At 45.9% G+C, this 16,890-nt stretch overlaps 1 protein-coding gene across 10 annotated transcripts in view; it reads right to left on the bottom strand.

Annotated features, from left to right (window-relative positions):
- Positions 1-16,890, bottom strand: part of RAI1 (retinoic acid induced 1) — a 299,466-nt gene that overhangs the window by 27,959 nt on the left and 254,617 nt on the right. The window contains exon 1 of one of the 10 annotated variants that reach the window (XM_031938433.1): positions 9,517-9,669. The exons of the other annotated variants lie outside the window; for them this stretch is intronic. The gene's annotated coding sequence lies outside the window, so the exon portion shown is untranslated. Of the gene's footprint in view, positions 1-9,516; positions 9,670-16,890 lie in introns of those variants that run through there. 10 annotated transcript variants of the gene reach the window in all.

Here is a 16,890-nt window from a genome sequence, read left to right as displayed (position 1 = left end):
GAAGTAAATCTAGAGAAGCCCTGAGGGCTTTCAAAGGCTTTCAGGAAAAGTTATTCAAGACTGCAAAAGAAGGAAAAGAGAAAAAAAAAAAAAAGAAAGTCTTCAGAGTCCCCGAAGGGCCTTAGTTAGACCTGCTCAGCCCAGGAGGAATATCAGCCCAGAACACTCCTCTAGTATCTTCCCCCCATCCCACTCCCATCCTCCCCACTTCCCCACCCCCGACTAGCCTCCTGGGCAGAGATCAGCCGCTCCCCAGTGATGTGCAAGGCCGGGAGGAAAGCTGGGAGGGAAGAGGGAGGGAAGGAGAGAGGAAGGCCTTGGCCTGGCTTTCTGTTACCACAGCAACGACCCCTTATCTGTCCAGCGCCAGGAAGAAGGGAAGCATAGCCAGGGACGTGGCTTGTCAAACGCTGAGGCTTTCCTCTCCTCGCCCTTCTTCCCACAGTTTAGGTTGGAGGATAATGGCCTGTGAGGGGCTGGGGCCTCCCCAAGTGGGCCGGGGAGGGGGGAGGCAGCTGCCGAGCAGAAATGAGGAGGGGGGTGGGAAGCAAACAATGCAGTGTGAAAGGGGAGCAGGAATGCGGCGAGGCTTTCTGTAGGGCAAAGGAAGGGCCCGGGAAGGGGGTCTCCTCCTGAAAAAGTTGCCATTTGAGAGCTGGCTGGTTGCTGGGCTTAGGGGTGGAGTGGGATTTTGAGGGTGAGAGGAGGCAGAAAGATTTTTTTTGGCTCTCTCAGACTAATGTGAAGTGTGAAAGCACTAGCACCCACTTACTGAAGTATTTTATGACCATTTCTTGCTTGGAGGGGGGAAAAAGGAGAAAAAAGTGAACCCACTGGAAACCAGAAGAAGGGTCAGGGGTTCTTTCAGAACACACAAGGAGGGAGAAAGGCTCGAAGTCCAGAAAGGGGGGGGAGTAAGGTCTGTTCCTGCCACCTTAGGGCAAAGGAAATGATCCTCTCTGGGGGCAAGAAAAAGGAGAATAAGATGGGCTAGGCAGGAGAGATGAAGCTATTATGGGGGCTCCCCTAATGTTACTGGCGATGAATAATAAATAAATGATTAAAACCTCAATTAAAATGATAAACCATTAGTCACATTTAATTGTTGCCATGTGGGGTCTCATTTAAATTTGAATGGCCCAAGCCAATAAATGATAATGGCAGAAATTATGAGCTGGGGTCCCTAAATCCATTTGGGGCCCAGAATATGGTACAGTCCCTCCAGGTCATGCTTCCCCATCTCCTCCCCCCCTTTAAAAAAAACCCTTTTTTTCTAATAAACTTTTGTTTTCCTTTCCCCTCCCCCTTATTTGAAAAAACGAAAAGAAACATAAAAAAATTAACATACATATATACTCAAACAAAATAAATTTTAGCATTGGCCATGTCCAAAAAAAAAAAAAAAAATCAGTCTCATTCTGTGTCCTAAATCTACCATTTCTCTGTCAGGAGACACCCCCCTCCTTCCCCTTTTAAAGCTGGGCACTAAAAGAAGTAATTGCTGAGGGAGGCTTGGGGAGACCACATGGTATAGAGGAAAAAGGTCATTGAATTTTCAGCTAGAGATCAGGGTTTGGCTGTCACCTCTGCTGGTTCCTGATTCCTGTGTGATCTCAGACAAGTTAACCCCACTGGGCCACAGTTTCTTCATTCTAAATTGAAGGGTCTCTATTTGTCTCCTCTGGTCTAAATCCCAGAAGCCTATGATTGTGGGGAGTGTATGTGGGGATTTCCTTACTTCTACTCTGAAGGCTGGCTAGTTGAAGGAAATGAATTCTTGAGGGCAGAAGAAAAGGCACAGATGTCCTCAGCTCTGTGCTCGGACTGTCCATCTGTACTTCAACGAAGCCTTTTGGAGCCAGAAATACTAAAGAGGTGACCCTATCTAAGAAACCCTGGAGGAGGCACTGCCCTTGCTGCATGTGAAAGGAGCAAGAAAAATGAAACAGCTCATCTCCCATCCTCCTACTGGAAAAAAAATCCCTAGTGCAGAAATCTGCATTCCCTGAACACCCATCTTTTTATTCCTGTCCCTCTCCAGCTCAAATAGTCACACACAGGTCTCCAGCGTGCTGCGTTCTGTAGAGACTAGGCCCAAACCTGCAGAATGGTGCAGCTGCCATTCGAGCCGGATTGAGGGCCCGGGTGGGGGCCAGGAGCCCAGTTTGGTGCCCAAGAATATTAAGAGGCAGGCATACGGGCAAGACCAGCATGACAAGCAGGGAAAGATTCACACATCCTTTCTAAATGTCAGTGACCTAGCAAGGAGAGCGTATGTGTGTTGGGAGGAGAGGAGGGGCTTGACATTTCCCTCCATTGAAGTGGTATGAAGTACTGGGCCAGGTTACTTCAGCAATAAGTAGCTAGAATGATTGGGCTTTTTTATATTTTGGGGAAGGGGCAGAATCTCAAGAAGCAGCCTCCTAATAATAGCATATAATATAGTGCTTTAAGCGCTTTATAAATATCATTTTATTTCATTCTCACAACAACCATGGGAGGTAAATGCTAACATTTATCGACTGTTAAGTATCTGTTAAACATTTACTACAAGCCCGGTAGTATGTAAAGTTCTATTGATACAAAAGAAGGCAAAAGTTAGTCCCTGCCCTCAGGGAGCTCACAATCTAATTTTATCCCTTACTTTACAGATAAGGAAACTGAGGCAAACAGGAGTGATAACTTGTGAGGGTCACACAGAAGAGTTGGAGGTCATACATGAATTCAGGTCTTCTGGACTCCAGATCAATCACTCTATCTCTGGGCCATTTAGCTGCCCAGAGAATGGGGCTGTTTCCCTTGAGCCTCCCAGATATGCCCCTCTAGCAGATCAAGTTGCTTTCCATCTCCTCAATGAAGGGAGGAAATAAGCATTTATTAAGTCTCTTCTATGTGCTAGGCACTGCTCTAAGTGCTTTATAACTAATACCCAGGAAGATCTGTGCAACGCTGTCCCCAACCCCTCCCTTTCAGACATCCCATCTTGACGACTAAAGAAACCTTCATATATGTTTTGGATGATTTCATATGTATAATTGATATATTGTTTGCCTCCTCAATGGCTGAGGGAGGGACTGAAAGGAAGGAGAGAATTCGGAATTCCTAATTTTCTTAAAAGAGTTAAAAATAAATTTATTAAAAGAAAAGCCAAACAAACCAAAACAAAGAAACCTTCCTACCAGGGCTCCAGGCCTACCTGCTCCACTCAGCCACTAATCCCTGCTGCTCAGAGAGTCAGGAGGAGTCTGCTGTAAGGAGCTAGGATTGCAGCACCTGGCTGAAGGCAGATCCATACACACCAACTCAACTGGAAATGCTGTGTGGGGTGGGGGAGAAACCATTTCCCAAGTTCTGTGAGGTCTCAGCAGTAGGGAGGCTGGGAAGGGAGAGGGGGCAGAGGTAAGAAACATGTTAGGATTAAAGATTAGTCTTCTGCAGTGTTAGTGAAGGAGGAAAAGAAAATGTTCAAGAACCTATTATCTCAATGCTAATCAGTCTCTCATGAACAACAATTTTTTTTAAAAATTCGTTTTATTCACCACCCAACCCAAGGCATTCCCCCATAGCCTCAAAAAGAAAGGAACGAAGGAAGTGAAAAGAAGGGGAAGGAAAAGAAGGGAAAGGAGAGGAATGAAAAGGAAAGGAAGGGAAGGGAAGAAAAGGAAAGATGAGGAAGGAAATAAAAGGGAAGAGAAGGCAAGGAAACTGCTGAGATGCAGAGAGATAAACCATAGGGTGCTCAGGAGAGAGCTTTTTTTTCCTTTTTCATCTCTCCCCAAAGGTCTGGGAGACATTTATATAGCTAGTAGGCTCACAGATTTCAATGGGTTTTTTTTTTCCCTAGCGGTAGGGCTGATCTTGAAGGGTCGGCCCTTCTCACAGCAGGTGCATGCAGGCTTTGACTCAGCTCCATTCCCCTTACCTCTATTCCTCCTAGCTCTCGGCCTCTGCCTGTGGCCTTGCTGGCTGACGTAACTTAACAGATGCTCCAGCCCAGAAGCCCAAGTGAAGGCTTGTTTCCCCAGGAATGCCATAGCAGATTCAAGTGAAGCTGTCTACAGAAGCAAGGTTAACATGCTGTTTTCCGAGGCAGGAAGTGGTAGGCCCTGGATCCTACGGGCAAGCCAAATTCCAGGGGTTTGGGGATGCCTGTCTGAATTCTCCTTGGGCTGCTGTGTTCTCCAGGATCAGAGCTTTCAGTTTAAAAAAAAAAATGGCCTAGAGAAGTTTCTAGCCTTGGAGATAGCCGTCATAATGGAAATCGATATGCTGCTGCTGTCTTAGTGAGTTTGCAGCCAGCCAGGCTGAAACAATGGCACGGAAAGAAAGAGAGAGGAGAGGGGAGGGGAGGGCAGAGGAAAGGGGAGGAGAGGAGAGAAGAAGGGAGGAGAGGAAAAGAGAAAAGGGTAGAGAGGAAAGAAGGGAAGAGAGAAGAGAGGAGGAAAGAGAAAAAAAGGGAGGGGAGAGAGAAGGGAGGGGGGAGGGAAGGGGGAAATAGAGACAAAGATAAACAGAAGGAGAAAGAGGAGAGAGGGAGAGAGAGAGACAGAGAGACAGAAAGAGAGAGAGAGAGAGAGAGAGAGAGAGAGAGAGAGAGAGAGAGAGAGAGAAAGAGGGAGGGAGAGAGAAAATTTTAACTTTCCTACTTCCTTCACATTCATATTCATTTCAATCTTGAAAATGCAATGGTGACCATTAAAAACAGAAATTCCAAGTATGAACATTTTCAAGTGCTCCTCCCATTTTCACCCCTTCTCATGCAAAACCTGAGAAACAACCTTGGAAACACAGAAGGATTTCATCCTGGCCTATATTTACCCAACTGGAATTCAAGTAGAAGTGAAGTAGTCAATCTCTCAGGACTGAAGTTGGGGAAGAGGGAGAAGATCATCAAAGATGATCCTAGTGAGAGACGTTGGTTGTTGGCTAGACCATAAGGAGATCTGCTGATTGGATAAGACAGGTTGACCACTGTTGAATATTGTTTTACCAGCCAGAAACAAAACAATCTGAAAGGATTCATCTTGGTCTCAATTAACTATCAGCCTATGTAAAAAAGCCACACACACACAACACGGTTAAATTAAATCCTTTTCCATTACATCTAAGAAAAAGCCTATTCAGTGGGTTCCAAAGATCCACGAACAGATTGGGGAGCATGGGAAGGAATCCCTTAAACTGACTTCCCCCATTATATTAGTCCCTTATAATCTCTCAGTGAATTTGAAGTAATATTCTTAGGGTCAGAGTATGTGATAATAATAATAATAGCTAATATCTATATAGTAGCTACTAAATCCTGGGCACTGTGTTAAGAGCTTGACAATTATCTCATTTGATCTTCACAACAATTTTGGGATATAGGTGCTATTATCCCTATTTTACAAATGAGGAAACTGAGGCAAATAAGAGACTAAGTGACTTGCTCAAGGTCATAAATCTAGTATAAGTATCTGAGGCCAGATTTGATTTCTGGTCTTCCTGATGCCAGGCCTGGGGCTCTATCTACTATACCACCTAGCTGCTTAGATTAGTAAGGGGTACTGGTCATAGTCTGATGGTACCTTCCCTTCCTCCTTCCCTCTGACTTTCCCTCTTTTTCTTCCTTTTTTCCCCTCCCTCCCGTCTTTCCCTCTTTCTTTTCCTCCCTCTCTTCTTTTTTTCTTTCCTTTCCTCCCTTCTTTCCTTCCTTCCTTCCTTTCCTCCCTCTCTTTGGTGCTTACACTGAACAGGATACTGAATACTGAAGAGAAAAGGAGTGGTATAGTTCTTGCTCTACAGCAGCCTACAATATAGTTGGTGAAATAAAATGGACACATAAAACAGACCAGTAATAGAACAAAGCCAAAATGTAGAGTCAGTGCTACAGGAATCCAAATAAGGGAACATTCCATTCATGTCGGAAAGCTGGGAAAGGCTGAAGTGATTGGAGAAGGTATAAGGTGAGCTGGGCGTTAAAGGACAGGTTAAGATTTGGCTGGTTAGAGGACAAGGTTTGGGGACATTCCAAGAAAGGGCAACAGAATTAGCAAAGGTACATAGTCAAGGGATGAAGGATCTGTAATGCAGAAAACAGGGAAGAGAACAGTCTGATTTGGGGGAGGCTTCTGGCTGGAGAGTTGTTTGATATAAGATCTGATGGGAAGGATGGTTCCAGACTGTAGAGGTCTTTGAGTTCCTGGCTTGGGATTTTGGACCTTATCCTTTCAGCATCATACCAAGCAGGTCCTTTCCAAGAAACCAAGTTATAAACTAGCTCTGCTGGGAGATGAGGGAGTGGGAAAGCTTAGAAGCAGGCAGATGACTGAGAAAGCTGCTGCAATACTTTAGGCATGAGGTGATGAGGGCCTGGACTAGGATGTTAGTCATGGGAACAGAAAAAAGGGATGAATATGAGGGAAAATCTTGAAAGGAAGCAAGACTAAAAAAGACTAAAAGATGCAAACCTGAGGAAGAAGTCAATGTGTTTTTTCCCCATGAAGGTAATGCCTTTGAACAAGAGAAGAAAGCAGTCACTTGTAAGATGATTTGGACAAGTGACTGTTGATTTTGTAATTTAGGTGGAGAAGAAAAAAATAATCTGACTTATGAAAATAAAAATCAATTCATCAGAGGTCTAGGGAAGATGGTGAACATAATTTTAGGCTAATAGGTATTTTGTGCTTCCTGAGATAGATATGACCTTTTCACAAATGGTTTCTTTGGGGTCATCCAGAAGTCGACCATGGACTCCTTGAGCAGAGGCTAAAGTTATATTCCAGGCTCTCAAACAATGCTTTGTAGAGGGCCCTTGCAACCAACTATTTTCAGAGACATTTTTACCATGGACCCCAAGATACACGGAAGGACCTTTCCTGGGCCCTCAAACTGCACTGTTTCAATAATAATTATATCAGTGTCCTGAGGTTTCTTTCATGCTCTTCTTTGCAGTTATCATACACTGCTTCCCTTTTTTCCCTGCCAATTTTCATAATCTTCTCTCAGTCCTTTGCTATGGTCTTTATTACTTCATTCTTTCACCTAATCCCCAGATGACCACTCTTCTTACAGTATCAGATACAGAAGTTACTGCAAACTCAACTCTAATATATGCATTGCTAGTATATGAGAACTGGCTGTGTTTCACCATTCATCTCCCTATTCTTGGCCAGGGCTACTCCAGGCCTCTCCCAGTATTGCCTTCTGAAGGTTATTGGTCCAAATCGTTGTTTCATTTACGGACAGACTCTGAAATCCAAAAAGGACTGCTCGCCCCTCATTGTAGGGAGAAAAAGGGATTGTATGGTATCTAGAGACTGTTTGCAACCTCCGAGCTGAAGTAAGGATTTCCACTTAAATAAATTGAAGGTTACCAGTAGGGGAAACAAACAAAAAAAGATCAACTTCATAGGTAGGGATTCCCTCTTGGATTGACATTCTTTTCTGAAGAAACACATTCATAGTCTGGGCAGGGATCATACATCCCCTATCTATTTCTCTCTCCTATTTGGACACCCAGTCTTTATCCAGGTCCTGATTTCCCAAGGGGGACCCATCTCCTTTTGCAATGGGGAAAACAAGAGGTCACTATTCTTGGCTTTTGAAGTTTCTGAATCTGGAGATTGGAGGGATTGGGAAGGAAGAGAGTTCCACAATCCCTCCCTCCTTCTTCCTCCCCCACAACCCCAGGGGAAGGAAGCAGCCTGTCAGTCCCGCCAGTGTGTCAAACCCGCATGCTGCCTAATTGTGAGCCAGCAGAGTTTAAAGAAATGTTTTCTGGCCCAGAGCCACACCACAAACTGCTTGGTATAATTTTATTATTAAGGGGGGTGAGAGAGAAAGAGAATGAGGGAGAGTGAGGGAACGAGGCAGTGGGGAGAGGTGGGAGGAGGGGAGAGAGAGAGAGAGAGAGAGAGAGAGAGAGAGAGAGAAAGTGCTTAGCCCAAGTCAGCTGGTAGAATATTTTGCTAAATGTAAAAGATGGGAAGTTTTTTTTCAGTTGGCAGTATGACTTTGTTAATTGCAAATTCATCCTCTGCTTATGGTAATTAAAGCTGAACCCCAATTCTGATAATTAGGGTTGCGACTCAACGCTTAACCCTTTCCCTAAACTGCGGGGACATAGGACAAATAGCCTCCACTAGTTCTTGCATGGAGGTTAGGAATCCCCAAAGAACTCTGGTTGGAGATGGAGTGATAGAGAGCCGCCTAGAACGCTTAGTAAAAGTAGCCAGGATGCTCTTTGACAGGAGGTGGTAGTAGGTAGGGAGTAGAGAAGAAAGGGATTGTGTCAGGTCTATTATTCCAGCATCTAGAGGGTTAAAACAGCACCATGAAGTTTCCCAGTCCCGGCTCTTGCCAAACTGGAAGGGGGGAGAGGAGAGGGGGACGACTGTGTAGGGAGAGAGAGGGGAGAATGGATAATGTGGGAAGGAGATGCTGTTTGCAGAAACATTGCTCCCTTGCAACAGATGTTTTATCCGTGTTAGACAAAAGCAAAGAGATGAGCCTCGAATTGCTGAGAGGAAAATCAGCCAGACTGGTAGAATCATGCATTTAGAAGAGCTGAAAGGGACCTTAGAGATGGTGTAGTTCAACCCACATTTACAAATGAGGAAACTGAGGCGCAGTGGAGTCATCCTTTGAGGGCAGATAAGATGTCACCTTTTTATTTATACGCCCATCGTCCTACCTCCTCCTCATTCCCCCGGCTTATTTTCTTTCCTATGCACCAGTCCCGGTTTGGACGGTGTGGAGGAGGACGGAATGCAACAAAAGAGCCGTTTCTCCTCCCGCAGCCCGGCCCGATGACCCGAGCAAGGTCACCCCGACCTCACCGGCTCCGCAACCAGCCCGCCCGCCCGGGGGGAGGAAGCCGCGGAGAGGGGGTGGCGGTGGCACGCTTCCCCAGAGGCCCTCTCCCCCTCCCCCCTTCTTCCTTTACTCGCGAGGCTGCGTCCCTTCACATCGCTGCTAATCAGAGACCCGGGGAGAAGCAGCAAGGGCGGCCCCGGGCGCTCCCCTCCCCCCTCCCCGGGGGACCCCGGAGGGCTGGGTATAGGCTCCTCCCCTCCCTCCCCCAGCCGCTCCCCCAGCCCTCATCATTCATCTCTCTGATTCCCCGCGGCACCCTCCCTCGGAAGTCAGCCGAGTGAGGCAGCTGTTCCTTGCACACTTCACTTGACCACAGATGATGATAAATGAGGCTGGGCTGTGCCGCGGATGGGAAGAAGAGGGGTGGGGACGGGGCGGGGACCTCCAAGCGGCTGGTTGCCACCCCTTCCCCTCAACTCCCAGCCCCCCTCAGCCGGACTCCCAGACCCAAGTGTGCAGAAAGCCGAGGCACCGCGGTTTTCCCACGCAGCCCGCGCCAGTCCCCGGGACAATGTCACTGCTGAGGATGAAAATGATGGCTGGGGATGAACAGTAATAATCGAGTAAGCGAATCCGCCACTCCCTTCTCCCCCGCCAGCTTGGGGCGCCGTTTCCCCCGTCCCCACCTCCTGCTTTCTCCCCTTCCCACCGAAAAGGAGGTACCATATCCGAGAGCCTGTGAGATCCCTCCCGATTAAAGCCCCCGAGTCCGTATATTGCGCGCACTTGGAAGGAGCGGGGCCCCGCGCTCGGTGCCTCCAGCGCGCCGGGAGCTGCTGGCTGAGAACACCGCGGAGGCTTCTCCGCCTCCGCCTCCTGAAGCCTCCTGCCCCGCCCCCGGACGGGCTCCGCCTCCCGAGCCCTCCCCATCCCCCCGCCCCGCCCCCCGACAATAGCTGTGGATGCCCCCCCCAGCCCGAATTGCTAATGCCTCGGTTCCCGCTGAGCCCTGCCTCCCTCCGCTGTGCCTGCCCCCAGCCTATTAAAGATCGTAAATAATGGATCTCTTCCCTTGCCGCCGAGGGGCCGGGGCCGGCGCAGGAGCGGGCGGCGGCGGCGGCGGCGGCCCGGGGCGCTCCGCCGGGGGGGGGGGGCTTCGGCGGGAGGCCCCCGGGAGCGTTCCGCCTCCAGGTCCGGCGAAGGCGGGCGAGGCGTGTGCACGCGGCGCGGCGCCCAAGCGCACGGATATGCGCGCACACATCACATATGCCATCCACACTCATGCATAATGCCGCGCTTCATCCCCGGGAGGAGAGACGGGAAACCCCGCTCGGCCCGCCTCCCCCGGCGCTCCCTGCTCTGGCAGCGCGCGCGGCGAGAACTTCCCAGCCAGGGAGCTTATTTTTAACCTGCCCCCCTTCTCTGCTTCCCTGCGGCGCGCACGGTCGCCTGCTCCAGATCTGAGGACGCGGCGCTCCTCACCTCGCTCTACAGCTCCCGGGGCTTTTGTGCGGCACCCTCCTCCCTCCTCCCGGGCTCGGGAATCTCACAGACAAATCACTGGCTGGGAAGAAACCATTACCAACAAGCGCTTCTTTCTGCGAAATACTGAGACCGTGTGGTCTGAGGAGAGGAGCGGGGGGGCGGGAACGCGGAGACAAGATCCGCTTTCTTCCTCGCTCCCCCCGCCTCCCTTCTGAGAGGATCTCGCAGACGCGGCGGTGGGGCTCTCTCCTCCCTCTCCTGCCCTTTTCGGGAGCAGAGCAGAGACTGGATTTCGGGCTCTGGGCTGATGCGCCGGAGAAATGGCCTGCGTGTTGTGCCGTCCCCGCGCTCTCCCTCCCATCCCCCTCGTCGTCCTTTTGAGTTCCTGATTTTTCTCAAGCTCCCGCTCCCCCTCCCTCCTGGCCCCCGACACACAAAGTTTAACCCTCAGCGAGGTCATGGGTCAAAAGGACAAAGGTCCTCGCTTTCCAAGCTGCCAACGAGAAACCAGGTGCCTCTTGGAATCTGCCTGGGAGCCCCTCTCTCCTCTCCGGAGTTTGTTCCCTGATTCTCACAACTCCAGCTCCATTTCCTCAACATCACCCTACACACACACACACACCCCGCCCCGACCTCAGCTTATCTATCCCCTTTCCTCCAGCTCGCGGCCCTTCTGTATCTCTCAGCTCCTGATTTTTCTCATTCTCCAGCCCCATCCCCTCCCTCCCTCTTTCCTCACCCCCTCTTCCATTTCCCTCTTTCTGCTCAACTCCCCTTCCCCAATTCCGCTCTATCCTTGTCTCTAAATTCAGACAGAGATGGTCTGTACCCCTAAATACTTAGCTCTGCTGCAAGAGCAAAGTCACTTGACTCACTCACGTCCTGTGACATACCAACCTAGCTTAGTGTAAAAGTGGGGGTGGGGGTGGAAAGCCCAGAACCTTCCTGGAAACCGGCTGCTACTCTAGCCAAGGGGAAAAGCAGACAAATGCTAGGGGTCTGGCGCAACTAAGCCTGGGGGGGACACTGTCACCCCATTCTCCTTTTCTGCTTTATTCTTCATTCACCAAAACAGAAACATCATGGCCAACACCACCACCAATAAAAACAAGCCACACTAACAAACATGGACATCTTGGGATGGTGTGATAGCCATACTCTCATTACAGGGTGTGACTAATGCCATCGATGTGGGGGAGAAGGGGGAGAGGAGCTTAGCTGCAAAGCTGTACTAATGAAAGATGCTCCCTCTCCTCCAGATCTAAGGAACCGGAGACCAGTTTAAGAGATGAGGAGGATTTTAGGGGTACACGGGTCTCCCCGGACCTTTACTTTTGTCCCGCCTTCTCTATCCTCCCTTCCCCTTCCCTCCCACCTTATGGAATGAGAAGCAAACCTGAACTTTCTGACCTAGGCCCCACTCCAAAGCTTAACCATCCTCACAAGTTGTAGGAGAGCTAAAATGATTGTTGAGATAATTGGGGAGAAGGGAACAGATCCCACTCTGGATTCCAAGCTACCTAAAGTGCTGCTAAAGTCTTACGTGTTGTCCCTCCCAGGCTCAGAGGAGCAAAGACTCCCCATCTTACCATCCTCTTCCACTTACCCTAGTCCATCTGGAGCCCTTGTCCTGGGTGCCAAAGGCCATGTGGAATGAAAAGCTGGTGATTCTATCCTTCATTCATCTCACTCAGGCTCAAGGATTGCAGCAGAGAGAGGTGAGAAGCTTGGCACTCAGGGTGCTTGGAGCTGCCCCTGGCACACAAGGATGCATGAGGAATACAGATTGGGGGAGCTGTTTTCTACACTGCAGATTAGTGTGCTGATAGGATTCTGTACAGCAGCACCTGTTTGTCTGCTTGTCTCAAGAAACCCTTCAGGCCTTGAATAGCTGGCAACAGTGACCAAGGAAAAAGACACTGACTGTTCAGCCTTGATTGGAGAGGAGGTGGGAGTGGGGTAGGGAGAGATGGGAAAAGACATTGTGGAGGGCAGAAAGAGGGAGGAAGAAGTGGGGGAGGAAAAGAGGGAGAGAGAACACATCTTCTTACCCATCCTTCTGGGATGATATTGCTGCAATATATGGAGTCTACGTTGTCCTAAGAACTACTATTACTGAATATTCTTACATGAGGGCTCAAGATTAAGATTTCTTTAGAAAATCTTTGCCAGAGACATATCTCAGAACTAGGTGATGAAGTCTTCAACGAGGTATAGTGTGAAAGGAACGTCAGCCTTCAAAGTCAGAGGACTTGAATTCTAATCTGGACTCTTTAGGCAGGAGGTCACTTAAGTATTAAAGCAGATGGAAGTCGAAGGATTTGACATTCTGTACATTTGTCTTTCCCATGCTGTACTTCCCCTGGCTCTTTCCTCTCCATTTTGGTTCCCCGCCCCCCTTTCCTGTCATGTTACCTCCACTTTCCTGGTAGGAAAATGAACCTGATAAAACATCCCGTGAAGATATTAGTCCATAAAATCACTGAATCTTAGCTGGTAGAAGACCTGGTTTCACATCCCAGTATTAAAGCTCACAGTTTTATGACCTTGGGGGAAAAGAAATCACTCCATTGCTCTGTCTCGATTTTCCTTCTCTATAAAATGGGTATAATATTTGCACCTTTCCCTTCACCAGGACTGTGCTGAGAAAAATGCCTTGTAAGCTATAAAAGTTTTAAAAGATAGGAATTTAAAATTTTTCATTATTTTTTTCTCCTCTATTTCTTCTTAGACATATTTGTATTTTAAAAAAGAGTAGGGGGAGAAATACTTAAAAAATAAATGAACTTATGGTGTTAACATTTCAGGCAATATGAAATTATGGGAGGGGATGGGGATTAAGACTTTTGATTGCTCAAATTCCAACATATAGATAACCACCCACTCAGCTGATTTATTAGAATTGGGTCTACCTTTTATTGAAGATACCTCAAAGCCCTTTACCCACACGGGACAGTGAGAGCCTCCTGGGGTAAATGGCATCACTCCTACCGATTGAGCCACTCAGACACAAGAAGGGCAGGAGGGAGTGGGGGTGGAAAGGAGTAAAGAAAGAAGAGTAAGCCTAACTCAGAGGCCTCCTTCTCTAACCATCTGATAACACTTGCTCCTTTGTTCCAGATCTGATTGGCTTCTTAGAGTTTCAAGTAGAAGGCTGCTTTGTTATCTCCCTGTGCCTTTCAGTGAAAAATCCTTCCCTTAGACTCTCCTCCTAAAGAAAACCTTGCAGCTCCCTCCTTGCACCCCATCTACCATATATAGTATTGCTCGCACATCTACAGATGAATCTTAGCTTGATGTTCAAGGCCTTCCATAAGCAAGCCCCAGACTTTTCTTTTCTTTTCTTTTTTTTAAGGTTTTACTGATGGCTTTTCATTCTTATATTACTTGCCCTTTCCAATAATGAAGCACGCCTCCCTCCCTTTCTCCCCCAACCAGGAATTACAACTGAGCACAGCATACCAACACTTGGGCCACATAGGACAACGTAGGCCTCATTTCACAGTTATAGTGCACAAGCTCTTTGCCAAGAAAAAGGAGCTCCATTTCACCTCTGGAGTCTAAATTGGTCACTGCTTTTCTCAGACATCCTCTGTCTTTCCTTATAATTGTCCTTACATTACTGTTCTAAGTATGCCTTTCTATCTTCACCTTCTGCTAAAAGTCTGCATAAAACATTCATCTACTACAAAACATTGCTGTACCTTTTTGCCTGTACCCTCCACTGAAAGATGAAGAAGATTCCCCACAAGGTCTGTTTTCCTTCATTGTTCCATCGCAGTCATGATAAGTTACTGTACACAAGAGGTTTTGAATCTTTCTTGTAATACACGCTTGGACTCACCACAAAATAAATAAGCACCATAATGAATAGAATTTTTTGTTGTTTAAAAAAAATGTCCATTTATAAAAAGTGATATTTTTCAAATCCCCCTACATATTGCCCTACATGGCTGTCCACTTTGCCTACTCCTAGTCCTGACTGTTTCTTACACCAACCCTGGACTACAGCCAAATTAAACATGTCTTGTCTTTGCCCTTTCCCTGTGAAATTTCTCAGGCCATGGACAGGACCATGACATCACAGGATTTGGAACTGTCAGCAACCTTAGCAATCATTTGGTTCAACTTCACTTTAAAATAAGGCAACTTCCACCTCAGTTTTTGGGTCTCAGTTTCCACATTTATAAAATGACTGAACAAGAAGTGGGGATTCTTAACCTGGGATTTGTGAATTTGCTTTTAGAAAATAACTTTACAATTGTATTTCAAGCTGGGTTGTTGTTTGTTTGTTTTTACAATTATATTTCAACATAAATAGTTTCTTCTTTGTTTTATTTTATACATTTAAAAATGCCATTTGGGAAAGGACCTATTGGTTTTGCTAGACTGTCAAAGAAATTCATACCACAAAAAATGTTAAGGAATTCTGGAGTGGATGATTGTTATGGTCTCTTCTAATTATGATATGCCGAGTCTAAGTTTACAGAATGTTCTCTTTCCTTTCCACCTATCAAGATTTTATCTATCATTCAAGGACCAGCTCAAGTACTACTTCCTCCATAGAGTTTTCCCTATCATTTCTCTTCCTGTGGTCTCTTCCTGTAACTTATTGTCTGTGCTATATGTAAGAAAATATTTTTTTGTGTGTGTGTGAATTTTGTGAGGGTATTATATTCTGCAAGTTGGTGGAAAATTACAATTTTTCAACTAAGATGCTATCCTATTGGGAAAGCCAAACAAATCATAGGCTATGAATATAATATAATATTGTGTTGTAAGATATGATGAAATGGACAATTTAAGAGCACAATGGGAAGACCTTTATGAACTGATGTGGAGTGAAGTAAGCAGAACTAGGAAGACAATTTATACAATGACAATAACATTACAAAGACAAAGTACTTTGAAAATTTTAGAATTCTAATCAACTAAACTGAAAAACCCTAAGTCCTAAAGAAAAGTGGAAACACACTACTTGCTTTTGGAAAACAACAAAAAATTAAACTATATTACCATTGATATATTAAGATATATTACCATTCTAGCAATCATGTCTCTACAAGTTATGTGGATTGTTTCCCCTTCACTGGCAAGGAATGGGGTAGGGAAAGAGAAGTTAGTGAAGTGATTGTGTAGTAATATGGGTGGAACCTACCTTAGGTTTCCTGCTTGGCTAAAAATGGGATTGGAAAGCTATAACAATGAACTCAAAAACCTAGTGGCTGAATTACAAAGTTAGTGTTGGAGTGGGGGGTACCATTTTCATCATGGGTCAGAAGGAAGATGGATGGCCAGGTAAGCATCATGCTGGGCCAAGGTAGGTCCAAGGAGCTTTAGGTAGATAGTCTACTTTTGGGCACAAGTTTAGGAATATCTAGTATGGGAAATTTCTTTTACTTATACACTAAAAACCCCCATTCCTTTTTATCATTTTTGGGTAATTCTCATTTATTTTATAAGTCATAGGAAAGACTATTGTAGTCTGGAATTTGTGGAGGCAGAAGATAGAAGAAAAAGAGGGAAGTAGGTACTTACAACCAGACAACAAGGTGTCACAATGGATTAAACACTAGGTCTGGAGTCTGGAAGAGGAAAGTTCAAATTCCTGCTTCAGACCAGTAGTAAATGGGTGCTGTTGGGCAAGTCCTTAAATTCCATCTGCCACAGCTTCAACTACAAAATGGGGATAATACTAACACCTCCTTTCTATGGTTGTTGTGAGGATAAAATGAGATAACACTTGTAAAGTACTTGCCTGGTACATACTAGTCACTATATAGATGATAGCCATTATTATTATTATTAGCTACAACTAGGCATTCAGATGAGATGCCCATCAGAAGAGGGTCAGGTTAAGGTTTGGGTGTTGGAGTTCTCTGAACATGAATCCTATCCAGTTTAAGAGCTAGAGAAATCCAGCAGGCATGTTGCTTCAAACAGGAGTACAGGAATCAGGCAAGTTTAGAAAAAGGTAAAAGGTTTACAAACCATGTCTAAGGGAAGAATACATATAGAATAGGTCAATACTAAAGATAGATAATTTTTATTACACGAAATCGAAAAGATTCTGCAAAAACAAAACCAATGCAGGTAAAATGAGAATGAAAACTATTGGACAGGAAAAAAATCTTTGCAGCAATCATATTCTATAATTTTGTTATTCATGTATAACATATATTGGATTACTTGCCATCTAGGGGAGGGCATGGGGGGAAGGAGGGAAAAATGTAGAACACAAGGCTAAGCAAGGATCAGTGTTGAAAAATTGTCTGTGCATATATTTTGAAAATAAAAAGATTTAATAAAAAATAAAAGAGGAAAAATATATAATTTTGTTATTTCAGCAATGTAAGGAATTAAAACAATTGTTAAAAGACATTCTCCCAAAGATGTGTTCAAAGAATGTGAACTCAAAAGAATTGCAAATTATTTACAACATATGAAAGATTGTTCCAAATCATTACTAACAAGAGAAGCACAAATCAAAATAATGCAGGTTTCTCCTTACAGCCAGCAAATTGACAAAGGTGACAAAATATGAAGAGTCAAAATTGGAAGGGCTTTGAAAAGATAGACACACTGCTGATGTAGCTGTAATTTAATCCAGTC

This window comes from Sarcophilus harrisii, chromosome 1 (genome assembly GCF_902635505.1).
Source record: "Sarcophilus harrisii chromosome 1, mSarHar1.11, whole genome shotgun sequence".
Classification (NCBI taxonomy): domain Eukaryota; kingdom Metazoa; phylum Chordata; class Mammalia; order Dasyuromorphia; family Dasyuridae; genus Sarcophilus; species Sarcophilus harrisii.
Note: the sequence above shows the minus strand (reverse complement) of the source record. Positions and strands in the feature narration are given on the sequence as shown.